The following is a 15,255-nucleotide window of genomic DNA, read 5'->3' as shown; positions in this document are numbered from 1 at the left end:
TTATACAGAGGAACGGCCACAGGGGATCGCTGCTCTGACTGCTTCTTACCCCTTCTAACAGTCACCCACGTCTCTTCATTTCTAGGAGTAACTACCTCCCTGTAGCTTTTATCTGTAAGTGACCCTGCCTCCCGAATGATCCTGAGTTCATCCAGTTCCAGCTCCAGATCCCTAACACGGTCTTCAAGGAGCTGGAATTGGGTGCACTTCCTGCAAGTGTACTCAGCTGGGACACTAATGGTGTCCCTCACCTCAAACATCCCACAGGAGGAACATTGCACTGCCTGCACTGACATCCCTGCTAACTTCCCTTAATAAGAAACAAAAGAGAAAAAAAAAATTTTTTAAAGCTTACCTGCTCTCACTCCGAGTCTTTTTTTTTAGGTTATTCCTTTGTCAATCCTGGCCACCAAATGTAGCTCCTGGCCAACATCTTCATCTTGCTTTGTGCACTGTGCAGCTCCTGGAGAAGTGGGCTGTTGCCCCAGAAGCAATATTATCACTCAGCACCCCCACAACAGCACCTCTTCTTCACAGCTAATTTCATCCCTTCGTTGCAAGTAGGGCCTCATTTGTTTTAATTTATCAAAATGCCATCAAGTTAAAACCATCCTTTTAACTCTTGATAAAACTGGGTCCCTCTCAGTCCATATCTTGATATGGGCTGATAAAATGGGCAGTGTCAAGAAAATTCAATGTAAAGGCCAGTTCCTTTGGAATGGGAGACGTTGATGCACTATGCAGAAGTCCTGAGTACCCAACCTGTGATGAAAAGTGTAACTATAAGCAGCCAGTAGTAAGGCCCATCTTTGTACTCTGGCTGATACAATCGGTGGAACTGGTTTATCCTCACTGAACAGCCCTAGTAATGGTTTGTAGTCCGAGATGATGGTAAAGTGGCAGCCATAAACATATTGGTGGAATTTCTTTACGGTATATATGACTGCCAAACTCTCCTTAACAATTTGTGAATACTTCCTTTCGGCATTTGACAAGATCCTGGAAACAAAAGCGACAGGCCGCTTCACACCATCTTCCATCATATGGGAAAGCAAAGTCCCTCTGCAATAAGGTGATGCATTACACATCACTATTATTTGCTTGCCTGGGTTGAAATAGATGAGTAAAGTGGATGATTGTAGGGTCTGTTTCACTTGCTCAAATGCCTGCCTCTGAGAATCTTCCCACTGCCAGCATTGATGCAAAGAACAAAGAACAGTACAGCACAGGAACAGGCCCTTCGGCCCTCCAAGCCTGTTCCAATCATGTTTACCTATCTAGACCAACCGCTTATATCCCTCTATTCCCCGTTTGTTCATATGCCTATCAAGATAAGTCTTAAATGTGGCTAACGTAACTGCCTCAACCTCCTCACTTGGCAGTGCATTCCAGGCCCCCACCACCCTCTATGTAAAAAATTACCTCTGCACATCTCCACTGAACCTTTCCCCCCTTACCTTGAACTTGTGCCCCCTTGTAATTGTCATTTCTGCCCAGGGAAAAAGCTTCCAACTGTTCATCCTATCTATACCTCTCATAATTTTATAAACTTCTATCAGGTCACCCCTCAGCCTTTGTCTTTCCAGAGAGAACAATCCCAGTTTATTCAATCTCTCCTCATAGCTAATACCCTCCATACCAGGCAACATCCTGGTAAACCTTTTCTGCACTCTCTCCAAAGCCACCATGTCCTTCTGGTAGTGTGATGTTTCTTTAAAAGTTGGTGCAAAATTGTAGATAAGTTTGGCATAGAGTGGCCGTAATAGGTGACCATCTCTAAAAAGGACTTCAACTCGACTATATTTCTTAGTGCCGGTACCCCTTTGATTGCCTTTACCTTGTCTTCCAGTGGGTGTAAGCCTTTTGCATTGACTTTGAATCCTAACTATGTGACCTCATCAGCCTGAAAAGTGCACTTTTCCCTTTTCAGGTTGATGCACTATCAATCACGATACGAGCACTCCAGTGAGTGAGTGAATTAACAGGCTTTTATTCACAAAGAACAGGAGCACACCCTTGTAGCTGACCTGGCCTAGACTGAGGCGAGGAGGAAGAACCATCACCTTTATACCTCGCTCTGGTGGAAAGGGAGGAGTCTCAGGTGGAAAGGGAGGAGTCTTGGGCCAGGTGCAGCATGGGTGTGTCCAGGCATACACATGTAGTTACAGTGGTTCACCACACAGGTGTATCTGTGCTTCTTTAAATCTCCTGAAGAATTCTTCCAAATTGGCCCTATGGTCTTCAGGTGATGCCCCCGTTACTATGACATTGTCCAGATACACGACAACCTTTGGGATTCCTTGTAGAAGGCTCTCCATTGTGCACTGAAAGATAGCGCATGCAGATGAAATACTGAAGTATTGAAGGATAGCCTCATTTACTGGAATTATCCCATGTGTGTGTTGATGGTAACAAATTTCCTCGTGTTTTTCTCCAGCTTAAGCTGCTGGTACGCAAGTTCAGTTTTGTATACTTGAGGCCTCCTCCCAGTTTCATATAAAGGTCTTCTATCCTAGGGACAGGATATCTATCTATTTAGACAGTCCTGTTCATGGTCAACTTGTAATTGCCACAAATCCTCAGTGCACAGTCTGGTTTTAACACTGAGTCTATCGGTGCCACCCATTCAGAGAATTGTACAGATGTTAGGCTTCTTACAAGGTGATATGCTTGTGGGTTGCAAACTGTAAGTAAAATAACTTTCTGTTTTTCTTCTGAAGTTATCTCATGGGCAGCTAATAAGTATCGAAAACTTTTGATGCACTGGCCCCAATTTCCAACCTCCGATCAAATGGATCAATTCTCCTGAATCATGGCATAACTAATTAACCATGGTTGTGACAGATGACTCCTCCCTCGCAGGTTTTCAAGGGCCACAACCCCCTCCCCCTCACCCCTCTCTCCAAATGACAAATTTTCTGACTGTGGACTAATCCCATTCTTGTCGCCAATATTGTAGTGCAAAGTAATATGACGAGGAAGCTTTAAATCATGGTGATTTATTAAACAACAGCAGCAAAACAATACACATAAGCTCAACACTGATATAGTTCATGTTGCTCTGACTCCCTGGCTTGCAATGCGGGTTCCCCTCCCTGCACCTATGCTCTACCACTCCATAGGTTGGGGTTCACATGCTCCATTCCAATAGATTCCGAGTGGGTCACATGACCCACGAACAATCGCTCCTTAGAAGGGCCGCTCAATCACAATATGTAATGACAAGTTGCATGTAACCCATAGATCGTTTTGCCATTAGACAGAGAGGACCAAGGACAGTAATAGCTGATAAACCTACTGGCCAGGACTTCATATCTGAATTTGCCAGAGAGAATGGTAGCTGCTCCACAAGACAGAGCAGCACTAATACTAGCTATGAACAGGGCATCAGGACCTAAGGTGAACAGCCTGCAAATTATTGGTTTGTGTGGGTGTATCATTTGGTTAAAGTGGGTCATCAGAAAAAATATTGGAAAACTACTGATCAAGAAGGACAAGGCAGCAGATACCTGGAGACACCACCACCTGCAGGTTACTCTCCAAGCCATTCACCATCCTGACTTGGAAATATATTCCTTCAACTGTTTCTGGGTCAAAATCCTGAAACTCCCTCCTTAACAACACTGTGGATGCACCTGCACCTCATGAACAGCAGCAGTTCAAGAAAGCAGCTCACCACCGCCTTCTCAAGAGCAATTTGGATGGAAAATAAATGGCAAGCGACGCCCATATCCTAATAATGATTTTTTTTTACATTGCACAAACAAAAGTTAAGTACTCACCCTTGTGCATTTCCTTACTAAAAGTAGATTTTAAGGTTTACTTAAATTTTGTGTGGAAATGAGCTGACAATTCAGGGCGGCACGGTGGCACAGTGATTAACACTGCTGCCTCACAGCAGGGGCCCAGGTTCAAATCCGGCCTCGGGTCACTGTCTGTGTGGAGTTTGCACATTCTCTCCTGTATCTGCGTGCGTTTCCTCGGGTGTTCTGGTTTCCTCCCACACTGCAAAGATGTGTGGGTTAGATTGATTGCCTTAGTGTCAGGGGGATTGGCAGGGTAAATACGTGGGGTTACAGGGATAGAGCCTGGGTGGGTTTGTTGTCGGTGCAGGCTCGATGGGCCAAATGGCCTCTTCTGCACTATGGGGTTTCTATGATTCTATGAATTCTTGGAATACGTTACCACAAACTCTTAGAAACCAATCGGAGACTGCCAATTGAGTGCCTCAGAGGGATTGACCATGTGAGTGTTACAATTCAGCCAAAGTATAAAATGAAGCTGAAAGCCCTCATCAAGACAATGCTGTCAGGATCAAGAATTTTAACAGGATATGGCTCTATGGAAGCAGATCGATTCTGGATCCAGCTGGACTGCACTCACTCATCCTGGTCTGACTTTCTAAGCAGTAACTGTATGTTTTAAATCACTCTCTGTATTGTTTTCAAATTTACCTTTTTATAGTTGTTGGATTTGTGGTTAAATTGTGTCAGTTGTGATCCTCAGGGGGTAATCTTACCAGCTCGTCCTGCTGGTTGAGCGGCGTGGCGAGTCGGTAAGATCGGGCGGGAGGCGAAAGCTTGGGTTTTCACCTCTCACGATGTTACCGGTCCCATTCTGCCGGCACGAAGCGGATTTCAATATACATTGGGTGATTTAAATATCTTTAATGAGACCCGGATGCTGATGGGGTGGGGGAGGGGGCAGGACCATGATGGGGAGGCAGGGGGGCGGGAGCTCCAAGTGGCAGAGTGAAAGTAAGTGCTAAAGGTGAGCAAGAATATCAGTAAGAAGAAGTCTACAGCATCCAGACTTAAAATCAAACTTGGCAATGGAGCTGATACATTTCAAATAAAAATGATGAGACTTGGAAAGGAATCAAATGAACGTCAGTTGTAGGAGAGAGAGTATAAGATTCAGCTGATGGTATTTGTTTTTTTGAAACATTGGTCTAAATGCTGCTTCCTGCTGCTGATTACTGCAGCACAGTTTCAGCGTGTTGCACTGAAAGTAGTAACTCCCTCCCTAACAGCACTGTGGTTGTACCTCCATCACAGGGACTGCAGTGTTTCAAGATGTCTGCTTACCATCAGCTTCTCCAAGGGCAATTAGAGATGGGTATTGATGTAGGGGGCTAATTAGGCTAATAAAAACACATAACCATGGGTTTCAGAGCTCGGTACTGACTTAAGAGTGAATGATCTTAAGCTATGGAAAGCACTGACAAGGGCTGTTGCTATAGGAGACAGCTCTATATGAACAACAAGTATTTCTCATTTAAAACATGTATTTTGAGTTTATAAAGTGGATGCAGTTTGCTTATAGTGACATTTTGTGAAAACTTCAGCCAACGGCAAAACACAGCAAGGCTTGATGGATGAGGCAGGCGATAGGGCCTGCATTCCAGAGGACAATAGTTCAATTGAAAGCAGGCTACGTTATCAGCAGTTGTCAGGAACAAGATGGCTACTAATGCCAATCTGATGAATAGAGCTCCACAGCCCCGAGCTGATAATGCAGGTGGTGGGCTGATATAGGGGATTTCTCAGGCTTGGATGAGAGTCACGTGGGTTAAATTTGGTGGGAACCATTCTCACGTCTCACTGTCCAGCATTCTCCGTTGTTGGGAGGTAGGGAGGTACATCCGTAATTTTAACAGGAGGGAGGTACGTCCGTAATTAATAACAAATGAAATCCCATGATGTCAAGATGTGTATTGTTATTGGCTGGAGTTAATGACAGGATGTTTATTGACTGATTTATATTAATGTTTATTGGATAATGCCCACCGGAAAGGTTGGCAATATGATTTGGTAAATGTATAATTGTCCTTGCGAGGGCTTTGTATCTTAGAGTGACATTGGGCTGCCGGCATTCTATGCCTTGAATGCTGGGCTACCTTATAGCATTCTCCCATTTGATCATTTGGTTAAATAAAGTCACGTCTTTAATCAGTACACTGTGTTTCATGAGTCTTTGTATTAGTTTAACTTGAGCAATACATAGCCTCGAAAGGAAAACCCCGTCAACAGGTATTAAGGTACACAGAGTTGGGGGTAAAGTATTAGCGTGGATTGAGGATTGGCTATCTAACAGGAAGCAGAGAGTTGGAATAAATGGGTGCTTTTCTGGTTGGCAGTTGGTGACTAGTGGCGTGCCGCAGGGATCGGTGCTGGGGCCTCAACTGTTTACCATATACATAGATGATCTGGAGGAGGGGACTGAGTGTAGGGTAACAAAGTTTGCGGATGACACAAAGATGAGTGGGAAAGCGAATTGCGTGGAGGAAGCGGAAAGTCTGCAGAGAGATTTGGATAGGCTAAGTGAGTGGGTGAGTATCTGGCAGATGGAGTATAACGTTGACAAGTGTGAGGTTATTCACTTTGGAAGGAATAGTAAAATGAACTATTATTTAAATGGTGAAAAATTACAACATGCTACTGTGTCGAGGGACCTGGGGGTCCTTGTGCATGAATCGCAAAAACTCAGTTTGCAGGTGCAGCAGGTGATCAAGAAGGCAAATGGAATGTTGGCCTTTATCGCAAAGGGGATGGAGTATAAAAGCAGGGAGGTCTTGCTGCAATTGTACAAGGTACTGGTGAGGCCGCAAATAAAGTACTGTGTGCAATTTTGGTCCCCTTATTTGCGGAAGGATATAGTGGCCTTGGAGGGAGTACAGAGAAGGTTCACCAGGTTGATACCGGAGATGAGGGGGTTAGCTTATGAGGAGAGATTGAGTAGATTGGGCCTGTACTCGTTGGAGTTTAGAAGGCTGAGGGGAGATCTTACAGAGACATATAAGATAATGAAGGGGCTAGACAGGGTAGAGGCAGAGAGATTCTTTCCACTTAGAAAGGAAACAAGAACTAGAGGACACAGCCTCAAAATAAGGGGGAGTCAGTTTAGAACAGAGTTGAGGAGGAACTTCTTCTCTCAGAGGGTATTGAATCTCTGGAATTCTCTGCCCATTGAAGCAGTGGAGGCTACCTCGTTAAATATGTTTAAGTCAAAGGTAGATAGATTTCTGATCAATAAGGGAATTAAGGGTTATGGGGAGCGGGCGGGTAAGTGGAACTAAACCACTATCAGATCAGCCATGATCTTATTGAATGGCGGGGCAGGCTCGAGGGGCTCGATGGCCTACTCCTGCTCCTATTTCTTATGTTCTTATGTTCTTATTAACTGCTGGCCGAGCCAGTGACACCTCGCAAAACTGTAACTAATACATTCCCTTCCTTCCTGTAAGAGAACATATGAACATACAAATTATGAACAGGAGTAGACTGTTATAAAGCCTGCCTCACTATCCAATAATGCCAAGCATGTCTGCACCTTAACCCATTGAAAAACTGCAGGATGCAAATGATAAAATAGACCTAAAAGTTCCAAATACATGGGCCCAGAAACTTGGTCGCACTCAGAACAAAGACTGTGGATGGTATTGCCGACCCTGATCACAGAGACCACATTAAATTTGTGCATGAACTTCATTAAGATGAGGTTGAATAGCAGAGTGAGTTCTATTTGCATGCTAATCATCTTAATGAGATTGCGAGGCAGGGTTAGCAAGGCTGCTCACCTAAATCAGGCTCATTATGAGCATTGTTAAGAGAACTTGAAAGAGGTCCACTGGGATTTTCCAATTGGCCTCCTGCTTCCCAACGCAATGGGAGGGCAGTTTGTCTGCCTGAAGTCAGGCATCCAGCAATAACCCAGGGACCAGTTCTCCAGGCAGGTGAGCAGTCCCTTAGTGCCTGCCTGGTGTGGGTGCAGCCAAAGACCACACTGAAAAATCATACCATCATAAAGCCACATTGCCAGTTTCCATAATAGCTCACACTGCTGCCACCTTGATTCTGGGGCAAGAATTAATAGAGTTTTCAGAGTGGTGCATCACTCATGCATCCTGTCCTCATAGAGTCATAGGAACATGAGGCACAGTCCCAGGAGGGTGACCTTAGCTTCCCATGAGAGCCGCTTTCAAGATCCATTGGTTGTAAAGTGGGACAAGAAACTCCCATCAGCTACACCACCAACTTACTGATAACCATATAGAAATTAGATCCATATAGAAATAAGATCATTGGTAACTCAGAAAATGTATCTCCTAATTCTCATACTTTACTTTATAATATGTTTCACACACATACTAATCTTTTTTTAGCATTTTTCAATAGAATACGTGTAGTGCATTTGTATGGAATAGACTTGCGTATGTGTGCACAATACTCTGGAGGAACCTGCTTTGTATTAAGCTTTGATTAGGCCAGGTTTACATCCTAGAGGCCCAGAAGGATTTGTGATTGTTTGTCTCAAGTGGATATGTTACTGTGCAAACACCAAAATACAATTCAGTGCCAAGGCTTCCTGCACCTGTAGCCCAGTACCAAGCGCTAAGAGAGTCCCGGCAGTATGAAGAAGGGAACGGGTTAATGAACTTTGTAACACTTAAGATTTGTGCAAAGCATTGAAACCTGAACTTTGCAATACTTAGAGATTTGTAAGAAGCATTGTAGACCTTGTTTTCGTGTATCCAAACAGATAAGAGAAGCAGTTGCTGTATACAAGCTCATAATTTTCCCAGCTAATTGTGTTCAGGAATGTGGCTAACCCAGCTAGAATCCATTTTGTGTTCTTTTATATTATGTACTTCTGTTGAACACGGTGGAGCTTACATGAACGCCTTCTCTGATCGTCTAATAATAGATTCATATATATTCATTATATACTATTCATCCTTACCGATATAAAGTGTTATATAGACCCCTGTACGTCAGTTAACTTGTTTATACAAACTTATAATCTTGTATGCTGGATAAACAAGCCGCAGATATCCGCCATATAGAGGCGACAGAACAGATAGTCGCAGCCTTGAGATGGCCATGGTTACACGGGAAGGACGGAACTGCCTAGGCAACAATAATCGTGAGGAAATGCGGACGTGACCAGGGGCGAAAATATATGTATAAATATTTGCTCTCAACCTGTATTCAGGGAGAAGTCTGGAGACCGTGTTAGGAATCGGACTTCTCCCACAAGCTTGTGAAAATAAACCATTGTACTTTGACTCACGACTAGTCTCAGAGGTATTATTTACCTACAACACAGTATTACTGTATACTCGAGTTATGTTGGGCACATTGGCAATCCTACTTTCTTATAACTGAAATAAGTTTGACCCCAAACACACTCAAGCACACTAGCTGCTTAGATAATGTGAAGAAAGTTCAGAAATGTCAACCCAGGGAGTCACTGCTGAAAATTTTAAAACGGAGAAATCGCGAATGTCATTACTGCAGGAGAGCACACAATTCCCAATCCTGCCGAAGAAACTAATGTAAGGAGTCTAACAACACCAGGTTAAAGTCCAACAGGTTTATTTGGTAGCAAACGCCACTAGCTTTCAGAGCACTGATCCTTCATCAGGTGAGTGGGTGCTCCAAAAGCGAGTGGCGTTTGCTACCAAATAAACCTGTTGGACTTTAACCTGGTGTTGTTAGACTCCTTACTGTGTTTACCCCAGTCCAACGCCGGCATCTCCACATCAAGGAAACTAATACCAGAGTCGGCAGTCAAAGGTTGCCAAAGCATCCAGGACAAAGAACAGTCCTACAGGCTTTAGTTTGGCCTATACAGGATGTACCGCACCAGGCAGCTATCACATTTACACATGGACAATAGATTCTGATCCAGGACCTTGATTGAGAGAGCATTATTGCCTAGAAAGATGATGGCCAGCCACAATCATACCTTGTCTGTGCTCCAGAAGGTACAGTCAGGAGGAATAGGAATGCCCTCCTCCTCATCCGTCGAGGTGATACATCGGAGAGAAACTGAATAAGATGACCAAACACATCCAACACAATCCCCTATTCATCAAGGTCTACCCAATACAACAGAGTCCATCACTCCCTCAACTGTTATAAACACATGATTCAGAAGAATGATAAATCTCCAGACTGCCTGAACCTGTAATTACAGAGGCTTGAACGGGAGGGTGAAGCACGAAAGAAAGGGTAATAGAAATAATAGAAAATATTTGGGGTAAACTGGAATGCATTGTAAATACATTGGATAAAGACTTGGGTGAGAGGTGAAGTATAAGGATCTGTCTTAAAAAGGGCTAATGTGGGACTGAGTACAGTATCACCAATACTGTGATGTAAAGGAGCACATGAGTCAAGAAGACAGTCTTTTACTGAGCAGAGAAGTGTGTAGAGGTAAGCATGGAGACAGTTCTTAGTTTAGTTCTTATAGTGTTGAAGTGAGCTGCAAATACTCCTAACCTGAGCAGCATGAGGCAGATGATATTTTAACCACTGGATCTCATCTGGATGTTGCCTGCTCAGTTAATCACTTGAAACTAGCTGGAGGTAGCTGGCCACTCTTGGATGATAGGAGGTTACAAGGTTACTGAAAATCAAAGGGACAGTAAGTAGAATGCAAGGTTTCGAAGGGAAGGCAGGTTGGTGACATGTTGGGGCCCATATTTAGGACAGGAGAGGCCTCAACTGTTCTAGTGTGGCTTGTAGGAGCATTTCTGCTTTTTGTAGCCTCATAAGGAAAGTAGGAAAATGTAAGAAGACTAAACATTTTAAAATAGAAAACTCAAATTTATATAATGGGCGGGAACGTAGCGGTGCAGGAAATGTCAGCAGGAGGCCAAAAATGGGAATAGCGACTGATGTCCTGGACGGTTACAATCTTCCCAGGCCATTTTTTTTGACATAATCAACCTTGCGCTGGGGAATAGCCTGAGGCTGATTACAATATGCAGATTTACATCTTTTTAGTGAGCCCGGAAAGGTATCCTTTCCAATCCTGCTGGTGGAAGTCCACACCAGCGGGGATCACGTGTGGCCCCAGGAATGGGGACCAGGCGTAATGGCTTCGCTGGTGCGACTGGAGGCCATTGAGACCCCCGGGAGATCAGGGGAATGGGGGGGGGGGAGTGCCCCTTAGGCAATGTCAGCCTGGCAGTGCCAGCCTAGCACCCTGTCAGTGCCTACTGGGCAGTGCCAAGGAATGCGGGGCCTCGCAGGGGGAAGGGAGGAATGGGGGTGAAACCAAACCATGTGGGGGAGGTAGGAGGTGAGGGAAGAGGGGAGCTCTGCACGGAGGGTGGGGGCTGGTGGTGTGGCCAGTGATCAGAGGCTGGGGCTGGAGATCGGGAGGCCAGCAATCAGGAGTGGGGGTGGTGGGGTGAGGGACATGTCAAGCTCCACACAAACAATCACCCAAGGCCAGAATTAAACCCGGGTCTCGGGCGCTGTGAAGCAGCAGGGCTAACCATTGTGCCACCATGCCACCGATGGGACTCAAAATCCCACACTCATTCAGAATTCAACATGTACCTCCTCCAGTCAACTCCGTGGATCTTCATTTGCATTAATTCTCACCATAGTGAGTAACCTTTATGTCTACATCTGTGACTTCACCAAACATACATCATGTAACACTGATGACTGGACAGTACACCTCTCACCCTCAGATCTCAGGCAGACATTATTTGAACTCATGAGAATTACTCATCAATGTTAGTTATATTCTCCAACAGCCATACTGATGTTTGTTGTTTGTAGATTGCACAATTATTTGTCATAACTAACGTCAATTCTTCAATGTGTACCTTGCAATAGTTTACATTATGAGAGTGAAGATTTGGAAAAAGTAGTATCAAACACCAAGCACCATAGGCTGCCATGCCTCTCTGCAGCTTGTTCTTGTCTCTATTTTTAGGGCTGAACGTCATTCCATGCTGAGTTCCCACTCTCCCCATGCATGACACTGAACTACGGAAATAAGGATCAACAGGGAAAATTACAAATGTCTGCAAGAGGGGTTTGATGTCAGAGGTATGTGCTCATGTTGATGAAGCCATGAGTATCCTGCGAGGATCTTACATTGCTCCTGGATGGCTGCTTTAAATGACCCTTGTGAAAAGGTACACAACTCGATATGGAAGTGATTGCATAACAGCGCCCTCATTGACTTTGAGTATGTGGAAAGGATTGGTCTTTGTGAGTCGAACCATATCAAGGACTGTCATGCTCTGAAGATGATGCTTTTGCATACCTCCTAAGACCTCAGCAGGGTTGATGAGGGCAGGAAGTTGACATTGATTACTGTGTTAATATTTAGACTCACAACACCAGGTTAAAGTCCAACAGGTTTATTTGGTAGCACAAGCTTTCGGAGTGCCGCTCACCTGATGAAGGAGCAGCGCTCTGAAAGCTCGTGCAACCAAATAAACCTGTTGGACTTTAACCTGGTGTTGTAAGACTACTTACTGTGCCTACCCAGTCCAACACCGGCAACTCCACATCATGTGTCAATACTGACTGGCCCACATTTCTCCCTAATGCAAATATCATCATAAACTTGTCAGGCTTCTGATGATTGCAGGGTTCTGAGTGTTTCTAACTAATCAAGCCATTGCCCTGGTGAGGCACTCTCTGTGATGACAATGCAAAAACAAACCTGGCTGTTCTGGGTGCATGGTGCAGAGTCAAAGGTCACTGGGTCCTGAAGTGCGAAGGCAATTGGAGGTGAATAGCAAGGTGATACCTCTGCATTATGCGTTAGCGAGGTCTGACATTGGGGGAAATTGAGTTATCCAGATGCTGCTCTCTCTTGAGATGTTTAAGCACAAACAAGCGATTTTTGTGTTGGGCCTCCCCTCAGTAAGCTGGTGTCATACAGACATGTGCGATTGGTTTCAGCCACTTGAAAGCTGCCATGCCCGTCGACTTGCTGATGCCGTGGTTGAAGGGCTGTATATGTATTCATTGTTTAAGGACTTGCACTAAGGCAATACTTGTCACATTCTGCTGTGACCACATTTTGCAAAGATGTGGAGATACTGGCATTGGACTGGGGTGGGCATAGTAAGTAGTCACACAACACCAGGTTAAAGCCCAACAGGCTTATTTGGAATCACAAGCTTCCAGAGCATTGCTCCTTCATTAGGTGAGTGGATGAATAAGTGGATCAGGCGGCTCTCACTTGATGAAGGAGCAGTGCTCTGAAAGCTCGTGATTACAAATAAACCTGTTGGACTTTAATCTGGTATTGTGAGACACTTTGCAAAGGCTACTATGCCTTCCAAGGCTAACCCCATTGTTAAGGCAGAAGGTGACTTTTAAAAAAATTGCCCATCCCTAATTGCCCTTGAGGGGGGCATTTGAGAGTCAATCACATTGCTATATGGATCTGGAGTCAAGTGTATGCTGACCAGGTATGGCCGGCAGATTTCCTCCCCTAAAGGCATTAGTGAACCAGAAGGGTTTGTATGACAATTACAATGGTTTCATGGTCATCATTAGACTTTTGATTCCAGATTATTATTGAATTCAAATGTCACCATCTGCTGTGGGATTTGAACCTAGATCTCCAGAGCATTATCCTGAGTCTCTGGATTACTAGCCCAGTGACAATACCACTGCGCTACTGCCTACCTTGACTACTGGTTCCATGATCATTTTAATGACAACACATTCCCCTTTGCAGCCGAAGGTTGTACAGGGCAGAACAAATAATGATAATACGTGGCACTCCCTGTGGTTAGTATTGAAGAGCCCCACCTGACTGGTCCAAGCATCAGAAGCTCATCCTCGGGAAGCCAATAGTTTGCTCTATTAAGGACTTTGTGGCAAAATGTGAAGCATTGTATCTCCCCTCAGATGTACTCTGTGGTCAATAAATAGGCTTCATTAGCCATGTCTTCAGGGGATAAGATTCCTCAAAGATCTATGGCACCTGTGAGTGACTCAAGTTTAAGAGTTGTTAGAGCTCCCTGGATACCGAGCACAAACATGCTGGTTCTGCATTTTGCAATCATAAATGAACTGCATGTTCAGAATGAAACCTTTTCTATTAATTAATCTCACAGGCTGCTGCCAGGAAGCTTTTAAGGCCAAATTTATGCAGTCGGTGACACGCTGCACTTGCAGGAAACCTGAAATTACAGCAATTGCCACAGCTCTGGCAGCCTGGCTTGTGCCATCCATGTGGAACTGCACATAATGGTAGGTTTCACTGAAAATGACAATGCTCACCTCCCTTATACACATGTGTGTCACTGACTCTGAGATTCTGCAAAGGTCCCCAGTGGAGCCCTGGAATGATCCACTGGCACAAAAGTGGCAGCGGCCTTCAAAGCAACCAGCATGGGATGCCCACCAAGGCTTTGTGGCATGAGTTCCTCATGGGGAAGGTGGCAAATGTGAACCACCACATCCCTTTGCAAGGGGAGGAACCTACAGCATTGATTTTCACTCATCTCCATATATGAGCTGTATCATCTGTAGACCCTTGGTCATGCCAAAATTGTTTGCTGACTTTGTCCCTCTTCAGGAGCATCTGGGATTCCTGGGGCCCTGCTGACTCTTTCTCCTCAGAGTTGTGTCAATCAGCGACAGGCCTTTCTTCTCGTCGTTCTAATCAAAACTATCAAGAAAGTAGCATTGCCTGCATCCTGCATTCTCCATTCCTACTTGTATCTTGTATACATTTGTATCTGTGAATGGGCACAAATAAGCCTATCGTTATAGATGTTGATATTCCTATTCCCCTCCCTGAACTCTTCAATGCCGATGACCCCATGCCGTTTTTCAACCTAACCCCTCCCCTTCTCAAGGCCACATCCACAACTATTTTTTGGGAGCTCGCCAGACCCTGGCTGATGAGACTATTCAATACCCTCCCATCCCTTTCCAGCTACAACATACAGAATACTGATGCCTCCTCTGAACATGACTATGCCCAGACTCCCAATGCCCAGTTTCCCAATACTCAAACCCTCAGGACCAAATGCCTTAGTTGACTGACCACACCCTTCATGCCATTCTGTGCATGACCACCGCTGTCCACAATTGCCTTGCCCTGCCCCCAAGATTGGTACCCAGACATGCATGCCATGCAGAGCCCTCCAACATGGCCCATACTGCCCCAGGTGAGTCTTTGAAATATGCCCCTGGCAGCATTGTCTCAGCCCCAGAACCATCTTTGAATCTTTCCTTGACAGTTTTTTAACTTTGGCTCCTGGACAGTCTTTTATCCTTCCACAGACAGTCTTGTAACTCTTGTCGCAGACAGTCTTTCACTCTTCCACTATATTCCTTGACCACACCCCACCCCTTCCAGTCCTGTCTTCATCTTACACTCCCCTCTTACGTCCCCCATGTACTCTCCATCTCACACTCTTAGCTTGTTTTCCCCCCCTCTTGTCCTGCCTCTGCCTCACCTTCCCTCTTC

The 15,255-nt window shown here is 44.9% G+C and overlaps 1 protein-coding gene across 1 annotated transcript in view; it reads right to left on the bottom strand.

The window, feature by feature from the left end:
• Positions 1–15,255, bottom strand: part of znf532 (zinc finger protein 532) — a 235,567-nt gene that overhangs the window by 176,324 nt on the left and 43,988 nt on the right. The window contains exon 2 of the mRNA XM_078220043.1: positions 356–476. The gene's annotated coding sequence lies outside the window, so the exon portion shown is untranslated. The remainder of the gene's footprint in view (positions 1–355; positions 477–15,255) is intronic.

The sequence above is a fragment of the Mustelus asterias genome, chromosome 1, assembly GCF_964213995.1.
Source record: "Mustelus asterias chromosome 1, sMusAst1.hap1.1, whole genome shotgun sequence".
In the NCBI taxonomy this organism is placed as follows: domain Eukaryota; kingdom Metazoa; phylum Chordata; class Chondrichthyes; order Carcharhiniformes; family Triakidae; genus Mustelus; species Mustelus asterias.
The sequence above is the reverse complement of the archived record's forward strand: the minus strand, read 5'-3'. Positions and strand labels throughout refer to the sequence as shown.